The following is a 16,145-nucleotide window of genomic DNA, read 5'->3' as shown; positions in this document are numbered from 1 at the left end:
GAAACATAGAGGAGAGTGGTAGGGGGGGTTGGTTACCCAACATGCTGCTGAATGAGGATGAGGCATAGAGGAGAGTGGTAGGGGGGGTTGGTTACCCCCAACATGCTGCTGAATGAGGATGAGGCATAGAGGAGAGTGGTAGGGGGGTTTGGTTACCCCCAACATGGGCTCTTAGATGTACAGAGAGAAATACACCACTTATCCATACGGTAACCCCCCATTCGCCCATCTCCACCATCTCACACCAACCATTCATTGTATGGGACTGCTGACATTAGAAGTGAGGGGGAAAAAAATGGAGTCCTGTTCAAGACTGTATAGGAAGAAATATATGTTGAAGTGGTTATATAGTACATGTGGCAATGGGATGTGAAAACACCGCTGCCCCCAGAAAACCACACAACGGATCTGAATGCTTCTATGTTGTCCAATATCTGGGAGATCATTTTGTTGAATTTATTAATGTAATACAAAGTATAATTCCTTGGTTTCCTTGACACCCTAAAATACTTTCCCTTGTAATTAAGTTACAAAGATAAATAAATCCAGGTTCAGACCTACAATACAGTTAAACATGCAAACCGGTAGTATATCCACTCATGAATGAAAGGTAATGTCACATTGTGATAAATCACCAAACCATGTCCTTGAGTTTGTTGTCGCAGGTCAGGAGAACTGCTGAGAGCTAGATGACGTGGCAATCCATGACTTTATTTTGGACTGAGGGAAAGAGAAAAAGCTCCAGCCAGGGATAAGTTGTTTTGGAGGAAGTATTTTTCTACCCACACATTGCAATACACACAACTAACCACTAGCCCCCTTTGATCCATTCACCCCCAGGTCAGACAGTCAGAAGCACTGGCTGTTGCCAAGCAACCCTAGATCCACATAGGAAAAATTTGCTCTGAACGGCTATGGGGGGGGGGGGGGCACACTGTCTGAAGCTTTGATGCGCAGCATTAACGTTCATGTTGAAACAACAGTGTTCCCAATCTTCCTATGCAGTGTTATCATTTTCAGAAACCTTGCCAGGAGAGAAAAAAAGCCTGTCCGCCCGCCACAAGCTTTTGGGCTGACTGCGTCTCATTCTCCCTCTCTCTCTACCTCCATCCCTCTCTCTCTCTTTTTATCTCTCTGTCCCCCTTCCCCCTCTCTCGCTCCTACCTATCCCTTCTACTTACTGCAATTACAGCCTTGGAGCCGAAACTATAATAGCAGCATAATGGGATGAAGAAACTGCAATAAAAGCCTCTGCTGACAGATTAACAATCCCGGGCTTCTGAACTGTAATTAACAATGAAAGTGTCAGGAAGAGGGAGAGAGAAAGGCTGAGACATGGTGGGACTGGAGAACTGGGCTACTCATTTCTTATAACTGAATGAAAACATTTCAGTAAGTTCTAGGAGTGGGACAAGTGGGTTACATTTATGTAGGACACACACTTAGGAGACATGTCATAGTTATAGAAATAACTAAAGGGAAGACAAATGAGACCATGTCAGTCAAATATGACAAGCCAAGGAATTAGCAAACTCCATCTATCACTTTTTCGTTTTTCAATAGCGACTGGGTATGAAACGGTGGTTTAATATGTTTGAACAGGATACTTACCTGACGATAGAAGGGAGGCCTGTGCAAACATTTTTGTGGTGGGGAACATCTCCAGAGATATGTATTCGTGTGTGTGTACTGAATTGATGAGGGAGATGTCCAATAACACACACCGATCACTTTGGTGGCACACCACCCACTAGCTCTCACATGCCACCTCTCTCTCTCTCTCTCTCTCTCTCTCTCTCTCTCTCTCTCTCTCTCTCTCTCTCTCTCTCTCTCTCTCTCTCTCTCTCTCTCTCTCTCTCTCTCTCTCTCTCTCTCTCTCTCTCTCTCTCTCACACACACACATTGCATTGCATTGCATTGCATTGCACACTGAAGTTACTGTCCCACAGCTCTGGATAATATTTTTCTTGCCTAAGGAATGAAAGAATGGCATCAGACCTTTTGAAGGAACACCTATGGACAGTCATTATTTTCTATATGCTCAGAAATGGCTCTCGGGGAAAATGATCAAATAAACACGTTTGAAATCATTGTAACCAACTTTATGCTAATATGCCATAGGCTGAGCTCCTCTATTCTAGCTGTATTTGTTTTATACTATTATTTGCCTATTATTTTTTACAAACGTTGGACATTTTTCTTTAAAAGTGTATTTCTGGGGGTTGATAGACAGTCGCCAGGATAGCAGAGTAACAGGTCCTCATTGCGTATTGAACTGCACCGGACACTACACAGACTGAAAGATTCCTAAAGATTTCATATGGAGCCGAGTGACTCCCTTCATCCATCTAACCACCGGACTATGTGGTTTACCCACCTCGCCCTGCTGCTGCTCCGGCTGGCGGTGTCCACCGAGGGGCTCTCCATCTGCAAGTCTTTCAGCCTGGATGATCAGAAATCCAAGCGCACCGAGGCCGTCCGCGGACAGATCCTCAGCAAGCTCCGCTACCGGAGCCCATCCGAGCCCCCCGCACCGAGCCCACAGCCCGAGGCCGCACCCGCGGAGGTAATGCTACTCTACAACAGCACCAGAGAGCTGTTGAAGAAGCGTGCACGTCAGTCCGATTTCGCGTGCGACCGAGAGAGCAGCGAGGAGGATTATTATGCAAAAGAGGTTCAGCGCTTAGACATGCTTAAGCAGCGCACGGACACAAGTGAGTGGAGTCTTAATCAATATCAACATAATTTAATGGAATGTTTTATACTTTACTGTTATGCATGTGTTAAGGTCTCCAACTACCTTGCCAAATTGTCAGATACCTCTATTACTGTCGTAACTGTGTGTGTGTGTGTCACATTATTTAGTATATGTTGCAAATTTATTGATACACCTCTCCACTTTTGTAGATGCAGTGAACCCCTCCAGTCCCCAGCCCGTATTACAGAGTGGTGGGGTTCGATGTGAGTGGTGTGGACAGGAACTCCAGCACCCTGGTCAAAGCTGAGTTCAGAATCTACAGGACACCAAACCCCTAGGCCCGCACCTCAGAGCAGAGAGTAGAGATCTATCAGGTACAGGTTCAGTTGGGTGTATTCATGGAAGCCAAGGGAAGCCAGGCTTCCCCAAAGTATTTGACAAAGAAAAAAAGGATTAAATGTATATTTTGTCTCTCTGTTTCATAAATGTCCTTCAATCTGCAAGAGGCTGAATGTTTCTCATCAGAGAAAAGCATTTGATGCTGTCTGGTCCAGAGGAGAATGACAGTGTTTACGCTAGTAGCATTGAAACTCCATTGATAAAAAATGTTAAATGATAACCAATCAGCATTGAGCTAAACTGAGCTCAGATGTGAATGGTCATGGCGTGTCAAGGAAATCCGATTTGGATTCAGACCAATAAAATTAGAAGCTAAACATCATTATTGACAGAAAAAATATTGAATTGTTGTATCTCTTTGTGTTGTTCGGCCCTTTCCTAAACTAGCCAACAATGGACATATGGATTTGGACTTGTGGTTTATATTTAATTATCTGTACTGGCCTACAACACCGGCTCTGACACTCATTGGATGTGGCAGGGCTTGCAAACTATTACGGAATACAAAGAGAAACCCAGCCCCGAGCTGCCCAGTGATGCGAGCCTACCAGACGAGCTAAATGCCTTCTATGCTCGGTTCGAGGCAAGCAACACTAAACCATGCATGGGAGAACCACCTGTTCCGGACGACTGTGATCAAGCTCTCTGTATCCGATGTAAGACCTTTAAACAGATCAACATTCACAAGGTCGCAGGGCCAGACGTGTACTCAGAGCATGCGCTGACCAACTGGCATGTGTCTTCACTGACATTTTCAACCTCAACCGAATCTGTCATACTTACATGTTTCAAGCAGACCACCACAGTCCCTGTGCCCAAGAACGCCAGGAAAGCCCCAAAAATTGTCAAAGACTCCAGTCACCCAGGTCATAGACTGTTCTTTCTGCTACCGCACGGCAAGTGGTACCCGGAGCGCAAAGTCTAGGACCAAAATGCTCTTTAACAGCTTCCACCCCAAAGCCATAAGAGTAGTAGTTCAGCAATCAAATGGCCACCCAAACAATCTACATTGACTGACCCCCCCCCCCCCCCATTGCTGCTACTCCCTGTTTATTATCTATGCATAGACACTCCACTGCAGCATTAAAGGTCCCCAAGAACACAGTGGCCTCCATCATACTTAAATGGAAGAAGTTTGGAATCACCATGACTCTTCCTAGAACTGGCCACCCGGCCAAACTGAGCAAACTGCAGCACTGTAGAAACTATTACACTCAACGGAACGACTTGATTAGTGTAGTGTCAACAACGCAGCCACTGCCAGCTAGCCTACAAAGTCAACAACGCAGCCACTGCCAGCTAGTCTACTTCAGCAGTACTGTATCATTTTAATCATTTTAGTCAATAAGATTCTTGCTACGTAAGCTTAACTTTCTGAACATTTGAGACGTGTAGTCCACTTGTCATTCCAATCTCCTTGCATTAGCGTAGCCTCTTCTGTAGCCTGTCAACTATGTGTCTGTCTATCCCTGTTCTCTCCTCTCTGCACAGACCATACAAACGCTCCACACCGCGTGGCCGCTGCCACCCTAATCTGGTGGTCCCAGCGCGCACGACCCACGTGGAGTTCCAGGTCTCCGGTAGCCTCTGGAACTGCCGATCTGCAGCCAACAAGGCAGAGTTCATCTCAGCCTATGCCTCCCTCCAGTCCCTCGACTTCTTGGCACTGACAGAAACATGGATCACCACAGATAACACTGCTACTCCTACTGCTCTCTCTTCGTCCGCCCACGTGTTCTCGCACACCCCGAGAGCTTCTGGTCAGCGGGGTGGTGGCATCGGGATCCTTATCTCTCCCAAGTGGTCATTCTCTCTTTCTCCCCTTACCCATCTGTCTATTGCCTCCTTTGAATTTCATGCTGTCACAGTTACCAGCCCTTTCAAGCTTAACATCCTTATCATTTATCGCCCCCCAGGTCCCCTCGGAGAGTTCATCAATGAGCTTGATGCCTTGATAAGCTCCTTTCCTGAGGACGGCTCACCTCTCACAGTTCTGGGCGACTTTAACCTCCCCACGTCTACCTTTGACTCATTCCTCTCTGCCTCCTTCTTTCCACTCCTCTCCTCTTTTGACCTCACCCTCTCACCTTCCCCCCCTACTCACAAGGCAGGCAATAACCTCGACCTCATCTTTACTAGATGCTGTTTTTCCACTAACCTCATTGCAACTCCCCTCCAAGTCTCCGACCACTACCTTGTATCCTTTTCCCTCTCGCTCTCATCCAACACTTCCCACACTGCCCCTATTCGGATGGTATCGTGCCGTCCCAACCTTCGCTCTCTCTCCCCCGCTACTCTCTCCTCTTCCATCCTATCATCTCTTCCCTCTGCTCAAACCTTCTCCAACCTATCTCCTGATTCTGCCTCCTCAACCCTCCTCTCCTCCCTTTCTGCATCCTTTGACTCTCTATGTCCCCTATCTTCCAGGCCGGCTCGGTCCTCCCCTCCCGCTCCGTGGCTTGACGACTCATTGCGAGCTCACAGAACAGGGCTCCGGGCAGCCGAGCGGAAATGGAGGAAAACTCGCCTCCCTGCGGACCTGGCATCCTTTCACTCCCTCCTCTCTACATTTTCCTCCTCTGTCTCTGCTACTAAAGCCACTTTCTACCACTCTAAATTCCAAGCATCTGCCTCTAACCCTAGGAAGCTCTTTGCCACCTTCTCCTCCCTCCTGAATCCTCCTCCCCCTCCCCCTCCTCCCTCTCTGCAGATGACTTCGTCAACCATTTTGAAAAGAAGGTCGACGACATCCGATCCTCGTTTGCTAAGTCAAACGACACCGCTGGTTCTGCTCACACTGCCCTACCCTGTGCTCTGACCTCTTTCTCCCCTCTCTCTCCAGATGAAATCTCGCGTCTTGTGACGGCCGGCCGCCCAACAACCTGCCCGCTCGACCCTATCCCCTCCTCTCTTCTCCAGACCATTTCCGGAGACCTTCTCCCTTACCTCACCTCGCTCATCAACTTATCCCTGACTGCTGGCTACGTCCCTTCCGTCTTCAAGAGAGCGAGAGTTGCACCCCTTCTGAAAAAAACCTACACTCGATCCCTCCGATGTCAACAACTACAGACCAGTATCCCTTCTTTCTTTTCTCTCCAAAACTCTTGAACGTGCCGTCCTTGGTCAGCTCTCCCGCTATCTCTCTCAGAATGACCTTCTTGATCCAAATCAGTCAGGTTTCAAGACTAGTCATTCAACTGAGACTGCTCTTCTCTGTATCACGGAGGCGCTCCGCACCGCTAAAGCTAACTCTCTCTCCTCTGCTCTCATCCTTCTAGACCTATCGGCTGCCTTTGATACTGTGAACCATCAGATCCTCCTCTCCACCCTCTCCGAGTTGGGCATCTCCGGCGCGCGCCCACGCTTGGATTGCGTCCTACCTGACAGGTCGTTCCTACCAGGTGGCGTGGCGAGAATCTGTCTCCTCACCACGCCCTCTCACCACTGGTGTCCCCCAGGGCTCTGTTCTAGGCCCTCTCCTATTCTCGCTATACACCAAGTCACTTGGCTCTGTCATAACCTCACATGGTCTCTCCTATCATTGCTATGCAGACGACACACAATTAATCTTCTCCTTTCCCCCTTCTGATGACCAGGTGGCGAATCGCATCTCTGCATGTCTGGCAGACATATCAGTGTGGATGACGGATCACCACCTCAAGCTGAACTTCGGCAAGACGGAGCTGCTCTTCCTCCCGGGAAGGACTGCCCGTTCCATGATCTCGCCATCACGGTTGACAACTCCATTGTGTCCTCCTCCCAGAGCGCTAAGAACCTTGGCGTGATCCTGGACAACACCCTGTCGTTCTCAACTAACATCAAGGCGGTGGCCCGTTCCTGTAGGTTCATGCTCTACAACATCCGCAGAGTACGACCCTGCCTCACACAGGAAGCGGCGCAGGTCCTAATCCAGGCACTTGTCATCTCCCGTCTGGATTACTGCAACTCGCTGTTGGCTGGGCTCCCTGCCTGTGCCATTAAACCCCTACAACTCATCCAGAACGCCGCAGCCCGTCTAGTGTTCAACCTTCCCAAGTTCTCTCACGTCACCCCGCTCCTCCGCTCTCTCCACTGGCTTCCAGTTGAAGCTCGCATCCGCTACAAGACCATGGTGCTTGCCTACGGAGCTGTGAGGGGAACGGCACCTCAGTACCTCCAGGCTCTGATCAGGCCCTACACCCAAATAAGGGCACTGCGTTCATCCACCTCTGGCCTGCTCGCCTCCCTACCACTGAGGAAGTACAGTTCCCGCTCAGCCCAGTCAAAACTGTTCGCTGCTCTGGCCCCCCAATGGTGGAACAAACTCCCTCACGACGCCAGGACAGCGGAGTCAATCACCACCTTCCGGAGACACCTGAAACCCCACCTCTTTAAGGAATACCTAGGATAGGATAAAGTAATCCTTCTCACCCCCACTCCCCCCCTTAAAATATTTAGATGCACTATTGTAAAGTGGCTGTTCCACTGGATGTCATAAGGTGAATGCACCAATTTGTAAGTCGCTCTGGATAAGAGCGTCTGCTAAATGACTTAAATGTAAATGTAAATGCAATCGGGGGGGGGGGGATGCCTTGGTCAGGGAGGTGACCAAGAACCAAATGGTCACTCTGACAGAGCTTCTCTGTGGAGATGAACCTTCCAGAAGAACAACCATCTCTGCAGCACTCCATCAATCAGGCCTTTATGGTAGAGTGGTCAGGCGGAAGTAAAAGGCACATGACAGCCCACTTGGAGTTTGCCAAAAGGCCCCTAAAGAATCTCAGACCATGAGAAACAAGATTCTCTGTTCTGATGAAACCAAGATTGAACTCTTTGGCCTGAATGCCAAGCGGTTGTGGTAGAATCGTGCTGTGGGGATGTTTTTCAGCAGCAGGGACTGGGAGGCTAGTCGGGAGAGGGAAAGATGAATGGAGAAAAGTATAGAGAGATCCTTGATGAAAACCTGATCCAGAGCACTCTGGACCTCCGACTGGTGCGAAGGTCCACCTTCGAACAGGACAACGACCCTAAGTACACACCCAAGACAATGCAGGAGTGGCTTCGGGACAAGGTTCTGAATGTCCTTGAGTGGCCCAGCCAGAGCCCAGGTCTGAATACTTATGTGAATGTGATATTTCGTTTTTTTTATTTGAAACAAATGTGCAACATTTTCTAAACTGTTTTTACTTTCTCATTATGGATTATTGTGTGTAGATGAGGGGGGGGGATTATTTCAATCAATTTTAAAATAAGGTTGTAACCTAACAAAATGTGGAAAAAGTCAAGGGGTCTGAATAGTTTCCGAATGCACTGCATATATCACAGTTTCAAAGCATATGAAGCAAATAGAGCAAACAACGCAATTGTCAGAACATAAAGATTGTAATATGGCCTTTTTTTCTGGATTGGCTTCCCCAGTGATTTAACCCACCCACCGATACTGTATGGTATATCATATTACACTATTACATTGCCTGTGCCAGGTATTACAATATTACATTCCTGTACAAAGGGTTACAACAACATCATATACTTCATGAACCAATGTCAGAATCAATCAATTTGTTGTTACAATATCTCAGAACTTCACTGGTATCACAGTTTGCTGGAGTTGTGAACTGATGCTTCTCTCCGGTTCTCCCAGAAGAGGAAACCGGTCCTTCGCAGAGATACATCAACTCCAGAATGGTTCGCCCACAGACCAAGGGGCCGTGGCTCTCGGTGGATGTCACAGACACTGTGACGGACTGGCTGGCTCATAGAGGTAAGTTGACAAGCCCATCACACGGCTCTGTAACCCTTTATCTACTTCACAGCATTTGAGGTGTAAATTGGATGAATGTTTCAGATTTTGCTCTACACGTGATTTAGAGGTTAATGCTGTATCTGTTTTCTCCTCTCACCGTCTCTCTACCCCACTCCGTCATCTCGTCCTCCATATCACTCTTTCAGAGAGAAACCTGGGTTTGAAGCTGGGTGTTCACTGTCCGTGCTGCACCTTCGTTCCCTCCACCAACAGCATGGTGTTCAATAAGAGCGAGGAGCTGGGTGCTGTTTGTTATGTAACAGACGCATACCTCCTTTAAATTAATGATTGAACTTCTCAACTCACACACAGCTGTCGTGTCTCTGACTATTATAAAATTATGACATGCTATTTTATCAATTCGATTACCTAACTTAATTAATGACGTGATTGAATTAAACCATGCAACAATTAAACCATTAATAAGCTGGGGCACCACGGAAGCTTTAATTTATATATAGCAGTTATCTTCGGAATCCACTCTTAAAGATCTTAAGATCTTTAATATCAATAGCAGTCAATTATTAATCGTCAACTTGATCGATCTCATTTTGATTGTCGTAGGTACTTGGTTATCTGCACAAACCCTAGCTAATAAGTTGAATCAGCAATACACAATTTGGCTTTATTTATTTACTAAATACCTAAATATTCACACAGAATTACAAAAACACATATACACACACACACACACAGGATAGATCACACATTGGTTACTAATCATGTCATCAAAAGCCCCTAGTGGGCTAAGACTGAGGGACAAAGGGATTGAGTCTATTGGACCTTGAGAAGGTATGCATTCTAATAACCGCCCGTTCGGAAAAGAAAAGGCAAGATATATACAGTTGAAGTCGGAAGTTTACATACACTTAGGTTGGAGTCATTAAAACTCGTTTTTCAACCATTCCACATATTTCTTGTTGGCAAATTAAGGTTTTGGCAAGTCGGTTCGGACAGCTACTTTGTGCATAACACAAGTCATTTTTCCAACAATTGTTTATAGCCAGATTATTTCACTGTATCACAATTCCAGTGGGTCAGAAGTTTACATACACTAAGTTGACTGTGCTTGGAAAATTTCAGAAAATCATGTCATGGCTTTAGAAGCTCATCCTTGGGAGCAATTTTCAAACACCTGAAGGTACCACGTTCATCTGTACAAACATTGCAAGTATAAACACCATGGGACCACGCAGCCATCATACCGCTCAGGAAGGAGACGCGTTCTGTCTCCCAGAGATGAATGTACTTTTGTGCGAAAAGTGCAAATCAATCCCAGAACAACAGCAAAGGACCCTGTGAAGATGCTGGAGGAAGCAGGTATAAAATTATATATATCCACAGTAAAACAAGTCCTATAATCAACATAACCGGAAAGGCCACTCAGCGAGGAAGAAGCCACTGCTCCAAAACCGCCATAAAAAGCCAGACTACGGTTTGCATCTGCTTTGCTGCAGGATGGACTGGTGGACTTCACAAAATAGATGGCGTCATGAGGGAGGAAAAGGATGTGGATATATTGAAGCTATATCTCTACTTCCGCTCCCTTCCCTCACCCTCCACGACCGCTCTCCCTCCTCCTCTCCCCCCACTTCCCTCTCCCTCCTCGACCGCTCTCCCTCCTCCTCTCCCCCCACTTCCCTCTCCCTCCTCGACCGCTTCCCTCCTCCTCCCCCCCACTTCCCTCTCCCTCCTCGACCGCTCTCCCTCCTCCTCTCCCCCCCCACTTCCGCTCCCTTCCCTCTCCCTCCTCGACCGCTCTCCCTCCTCCCCTCCCCCCACTTCCTCTCCCTCCTCGATCGCTCTCTCTCCTCCTCTCCCCCACTTCCTCTCCCTCCTCGACCGCTCTCCCTCCTCCTCTCCCCCCACTTCCTCTACCTCCTCGACCGCTCTCCCTCCTCCTCTCCCCCACTTCCGCTCCCTCCTCGACCGCTCTCCCTCCTCCTCTCCCCCCACTTCCTCTCCCTCCTCGACCGCTCTCCCTCCTCCTCTCCCCCACTTCCGCTCCCTTCCCGCTCCCTCCTCGACCGCTCTCCCTCCTCCCCTCCCCCCACTTCCTCTCCCTCCTCGATCGCTCTCTCTCCTCCTCTCCCCCCACTTCCTCTCCCTCCTCGACCGCTCTCCCTCCTCCTCTCCCCCCACTTCCTCTACCTCCTCGACCGCTCTCCCTCCTCCTCTCCCCCCACTTCCGCTCCCTCCTCGACCGCTCTCCCTCCTCCTCTCCCCCACTTCCTCTCCCTCCTCGACCGCTCTCCCTCCTCCTCTCCCCCCACTTCCTCTCCCTCCTCGACCGCTCTCCCTCCTCCTCTCCCCCACTTCCTCTACCTCCTCGACCGCTCTCCCCCTCCTCTCCCCCCACTTCCTCTCCCTCCTCGACCGCTCTCCCTCCTCCTCTCCCCCACTTCCTCTCCCTCCTCGACCGCTCTCCCTCCTCCTCTCCCCCCACTTCCGCTCCCTTCCCTCTCCCTCCTCGACCGCTCTCCCTCCTCCTCTCCCCCCACTTCCGCTCCCCCTCGACTTCCCTCCCCCTCTCCCCCACTTCCTCTCCCTCCACTTCCTCTCCCTCCTCGACCGCTCTCCCTCCTCCTCTCCCCCCACTTCCGCTCCCCTCTCCTCTCCCCGACCGCTCTCCCTCCTCCTCTCCCCCACTTCCTCTCCCTCCTCCCGCTCTCCCTCCTCCTCTCCCCCCACTTCCCTCTCCCTCTCTCGACCGCTCTCCCTCCTCCTCTCCCCCCCTTCCGCTCCTCTCTCTCTCCTCGACCGCTCTCCCCCTCCTCTCCCCCCACTTCCTCTCCCTCCTCCTCGACCGCTCTCCCCCTCCTCTCCCCCCACTTCCTCCTCTCCCCTCGACCGCTCTCCCTCCTCCTCTCCCCCACTTCCGCTCCTCTCTCTCTCCTCGACCGCTCTCCCTCCTCCTCTCCCCCCACTTCCCGCTCCTCTCTCTCTCCTCGACCGCTCTCCCTCCTCCTCTCCCCCCCCCCGACACTTCCGCTCCTCTCTCCCTCCTCGACCGCTCTCCCCCCTCCTCTCCCCCCACTTCCGCTCCCCTCCTCTCTCTCCTCGACCGCTCTCCCTCCTCCTCTCCCCCCACTTCCCCCCTCCCCTCCTCGACTTCCCTCCTCCTCTCCCCCCACTTCCTCTCCCTCCTCGACCGCTCTCCTCCTCTCCCCCCACTTCCTCTCCTCCTCGACCGCTCTCCCTCCTCCTCTCCCCCCACTTCCGCTCCCTTCCCTCTCCCTCCTCGACCGCTCTCCCCCTCCCTCCCCCCACTTCCGCTCCTCTCTCTCTCCTCGACCGCTCTCCCTCCTCCTCTCCCCCACTCGCTCCCTTCCCTCTCCCTCCTCGACCGCTCTCCCTCCTCCTCTCCCCCCACTTCCTCTCCCTCCTCGACCGCTCTCCCCCTCCTCTCCCCCCACTCCTCTCCCCCTCGACTTCCTCCTCCTCTCCCCCACTTCCGCTCCCTCCCTCTCCCTCTCCCCTCTCCCTCCTCCTCTCCCCCCACTTCCCTCTCCTCTCTCCTCGACCGCTCTCCCCCCTCCTCTCCCCCCACTTCCGCTCCTCTCTCTCTCCTCGACCGCTCTCCCTCCTCCTCTCCCCCCACTTCCGCTCCCTTCCCTCTCCCTCCATGTACTACTCTGTTCTTCCTCAGGTCTGGGTGATGAGCTGCCTCAGCAGCAGTTGCGGAGGCCAGGGTCAGGGCTGGCTAAGGGCCAGGTAGATTTTAGTACCAAGACCCCCCACCTCATCCTCACCTTAAGGCCCAGCGACAGGGTCGACAACCCAGGCAAGATGACCCGCAAGAAGAGGGCCACCGCAGACACCACCACCTGCTCCACGTAGGGTAAGCACCTCAGATCCAGATATCAAAAGCGTAATGTTATCTACAACCATACAAGATACTTAGAGGTTTCTCTTTATTTTGGTCTTTGATATACAGAATTACTACACATTTGTTCATAACAATATTACAATCATCAATAATGTTGCAATCAATCTATTGGAGGCTTATAGTCCTGAAATGGATAAAGTGCCTGTGTGGATCAGAATGAGAGAGTGTTTTCTCTCCATGTCTTCTAACTGTATTATAAACTCTGACGTAGACTGCTGTCTGCGATCTCTCTACATAGACTTCCGCCGGGACCTGGACTGGAAGTGGATCCACGAGCCGAAGGGCTACAAGGGCTGCCCATACCTCTGGAGCGCTGACAACCACTACAACATGGTTAGTTAACCCCCAACCACTACATGGTTAGTTAACCCCCAACCACTACAACATGGTTAGTTCACCCCCAACCACTACAACATGGTTAGTTAACCCCCAACCACTACAACATTGTTAGTTAACCCCCAACCACTACAACATGGTTAGTTAACCCCCAACCACTACAGTGGCATAAATATTATATTTAAGTATGGTTAAAGGAAAACTCCACCCTAAAAAACATGTTGGTATTTGTTTGATTAGTCCATTGTTTATATAGTCCCAAAATGTTTTGCATGTCGGCAGTCAAGTTTAAGATTTATACTTTTCAGAACACAGAAATAGAGCTTATATGATGCAAAACACAGCATCATTCTGGCTGTATTTTTCAAGATGTATATATACACACACACACACACACACACACACACACACACACACACACACACACACACACACACACACACACACACACACACACACACACACACACACACACACACACACACACACACACACACACACACACACACACACACACACACACACACACGTATGGGTCTCCAACCCCTTCAAATGAGTGGATTCGGCTATTTGAGCCACACCTGTTGCTGACAGATGTATAAAATCGAGCACACAGCCATGCATTCTCCATAGACAAACATTGGCAGTAGAATGGCCTTACTGAAGAGCTCAACGTGGCACCGTCATAGGATGCCAGCTTTCCAACAAGTCAGTTCATCAAATGTTTGCCCTGCTAGAGCTGCCCCGGTCAACTGTAAGTGCTGTTATTGTGAAGTTGAAATGTCTAGGAGCAACAATGACTCACCTGCGAAGTGGTAGGCCACACATAAGCTCACAGAACGGGACTACCAAGTACTGAAGTGCATAAAAATGGTCTGTTCTCTGTTGCAAACCTCACTACAGAGTTCCAAACTGCCTCTGCAAGCAACGTCAGCACAAGAACTGTTCATCGGCAGCTTCATGAAATGGGTTTCCATGGCCGAGCAGCCACACACAAGCCTAAGATCACCATGCACAATGCCAAGTGTCGGTTGGAGTGGTGTAAAGCTCGCTGCCATTGGACTCTGGAGCAGTGGAAACTGTTCTCTGGAGTGATGAATCACGCTTCACCATCTGGCAGTCCAATTGATGAATCTGGCTTTGGCGGATGACAGTAGTTTTTCATGGTTCGGGCTAGGCCCCTTAGTTCCAGTGATGGGAAATCTTAACGCTACAGCATACAATGGAAAGGAAACCACTGTCATTTGTTTAAGCTATTCCTTTAAGTAGTGTTTTCAGTACTTATCATTGTTTTTTATGTGATATTTCATGTGGTACCTTCTCTTGCCCTCACACACAGATCCTGCCGCTGTTTAACAAGCTGAACCCTGAGGCGTCGGCATCTCCGTGCTGCGTACCTCAGGACCTGGAGCCTCTGACCATTGTTTACTTCATGGGCCGAACGCCTAAGGTAGAGCAGCTCTCCAACATGGTGGTCAAGTCCTGCAGGTGCCGCTGACGCAGGAGCCCAGCGGCGGGCCAGGAGGAGGGACTTTGGACCAAAACTACAACAAACTACCACTTGTGGTCCTCAAACAAAAAGGACAGACTGACCATCTCTAGATATTCAACCCTTCATTTCACTATGACACATTTTACAGTCTGGCACAGATGATTTGTTTTCTCACACGCATGAAACTCTGGAAATCCTCGTCAGCATTGGGTCTTTTCCCCACTTTCATAAAGGTCGAGAATATTGTAAATATTGATTTCCTTAGCTTTAAATCGGATATTAAAGTTTTTCGATTGGAAATATGTGTTCTTGTTGCATAAGACTGATCTCTACCAAGTTGACTGAAGGGCCCAGTAACTCTGTTACTTAAGATCTGTGCATATATACTGAAGGGAGATGATTTTGATTTGAACTAGATTTCCTTTGGTCTGAAAGAAAGAGAAGCAGAGGGAGAGAAGGGTCTGGGAGGGAGGGAGGGAGGGAGGGAGGGAGGGGGGGAGGGAGGGAGGGAGGGAGGGAGGGAGGGAAGAGAGGCTGAGAGAAAGAGGAGAGAGAGAGAGAAGGGTCTGGGAGGGAGGGAGGGAGGTAGGGAGAGGAAGAGAGGCTGAGAGAGGAGGCTGAGAGAAAGGGGAGAGAGGGAGAGAAGGGTCTGGGAGGGAGGGAGGGAGGGAGGGAGGGAGGGGGAGGGGGAGGGAGGGAGGGAGGGAGGGAGGGGGAGGGAGGGAGGGAGAGGAAGAGAGGCTGAGAGAAAGAGGAGAGAGGGAGAGAAGGGTCTGGGAGGGAGAAAGAGACTTTGTAGGGAGAGACGTGGGCTCATAGGCCCAATTTGGAACACATCAGCTTTGGGCGGGGATAGCTATTTTGCAGCCTTAGCAAATTTGTAACAATCAGGTCTGTCATAATTGGGCTTTTCACAGCTATAAACACACGTATCTGTCATGTACATTTACTTGATTTCTGTTGCATGTACAATATGTTAGATCGTGTTAACATTGATCCAGTCTTCGAAGTTTGGCCACGTTAATCACGTTTGATAAGAGGGCTCAACTCAAAATAAGTCCACCCTGAGGCTCAACTCAAAATAAGTCCACCCTGAGGCTCAACTCAAAATAAGTCCACCCTGAGGCTCAACTCAAAATAAGTCCACCCTGAGGCTCAACTCAAAATAAGTCCACCCTGAGGCTTAAGTCCACCCTGAGGCTCAACTCAAAATAAGTCCACCCTGAGGCTCAACTCAAAATAAGTCCACCCTGAGGCTCAACTCAAAATAAGTCCACCCTGAGGCTCAACTCAAAATAAGTCCACCCTGAGGCTTAAGTCCACCCTGAGGCTCAACTCAAAATAAGTCCACCCTGAGGCTCAACTCAAAATAAGTCCACCCTGAGGCTCAACTCAAAATAAGTCCACCCTGAGGCTCAACTTATATTTGAGCGGTTGACACTGAACCTAGTGAGAAACAGAGTGGGTCGGCTGTCGGCCACCAAGTCGGTCCGTTTTATGTGCCAAACACAGAAAGGTGATGAAAATAAGATAATGCCTAGAGAGT

The 16,145-nt window shown here is 49.8% G+C and overlaps 1 pseudogene; it reads left to right on the top strand.

Annotated features, from left to right (window-relative positions):
• The first annotated feature begins 1,929 nt into the window (after window positions 1-1,929).
• LOC124010437 lies at window positions 1,930-14,899 on the top strand (annotated as a pseudogene).
• The last annotated feature ends 1,246 nt before the right edge of the window (window positions 14,900-16,145 follow it).

Source organism: Oncorhynchus gorbuscha, linkage group LG23, assembly GCF_021184085.1.
Source record: "Oncorhynchus gorbuscha isolate QuinsamMale2020 ecotype Even-year linkage group LG23, OgorEven_v1.0, whole genome shotgun sequence".
Lineage (NCBI taxonomy): Eukaryota > Metazoa > Chordata > Actinopteri > Salmoniformes > Salmonidae > Oncorhynchus > Oncorhynchus gorbuscha.
The sequence above is the reverse complement of the archived record's forward strand: the minus strand, read 5'-3'. Positions and strand labels throughout refer to the sequence as shown.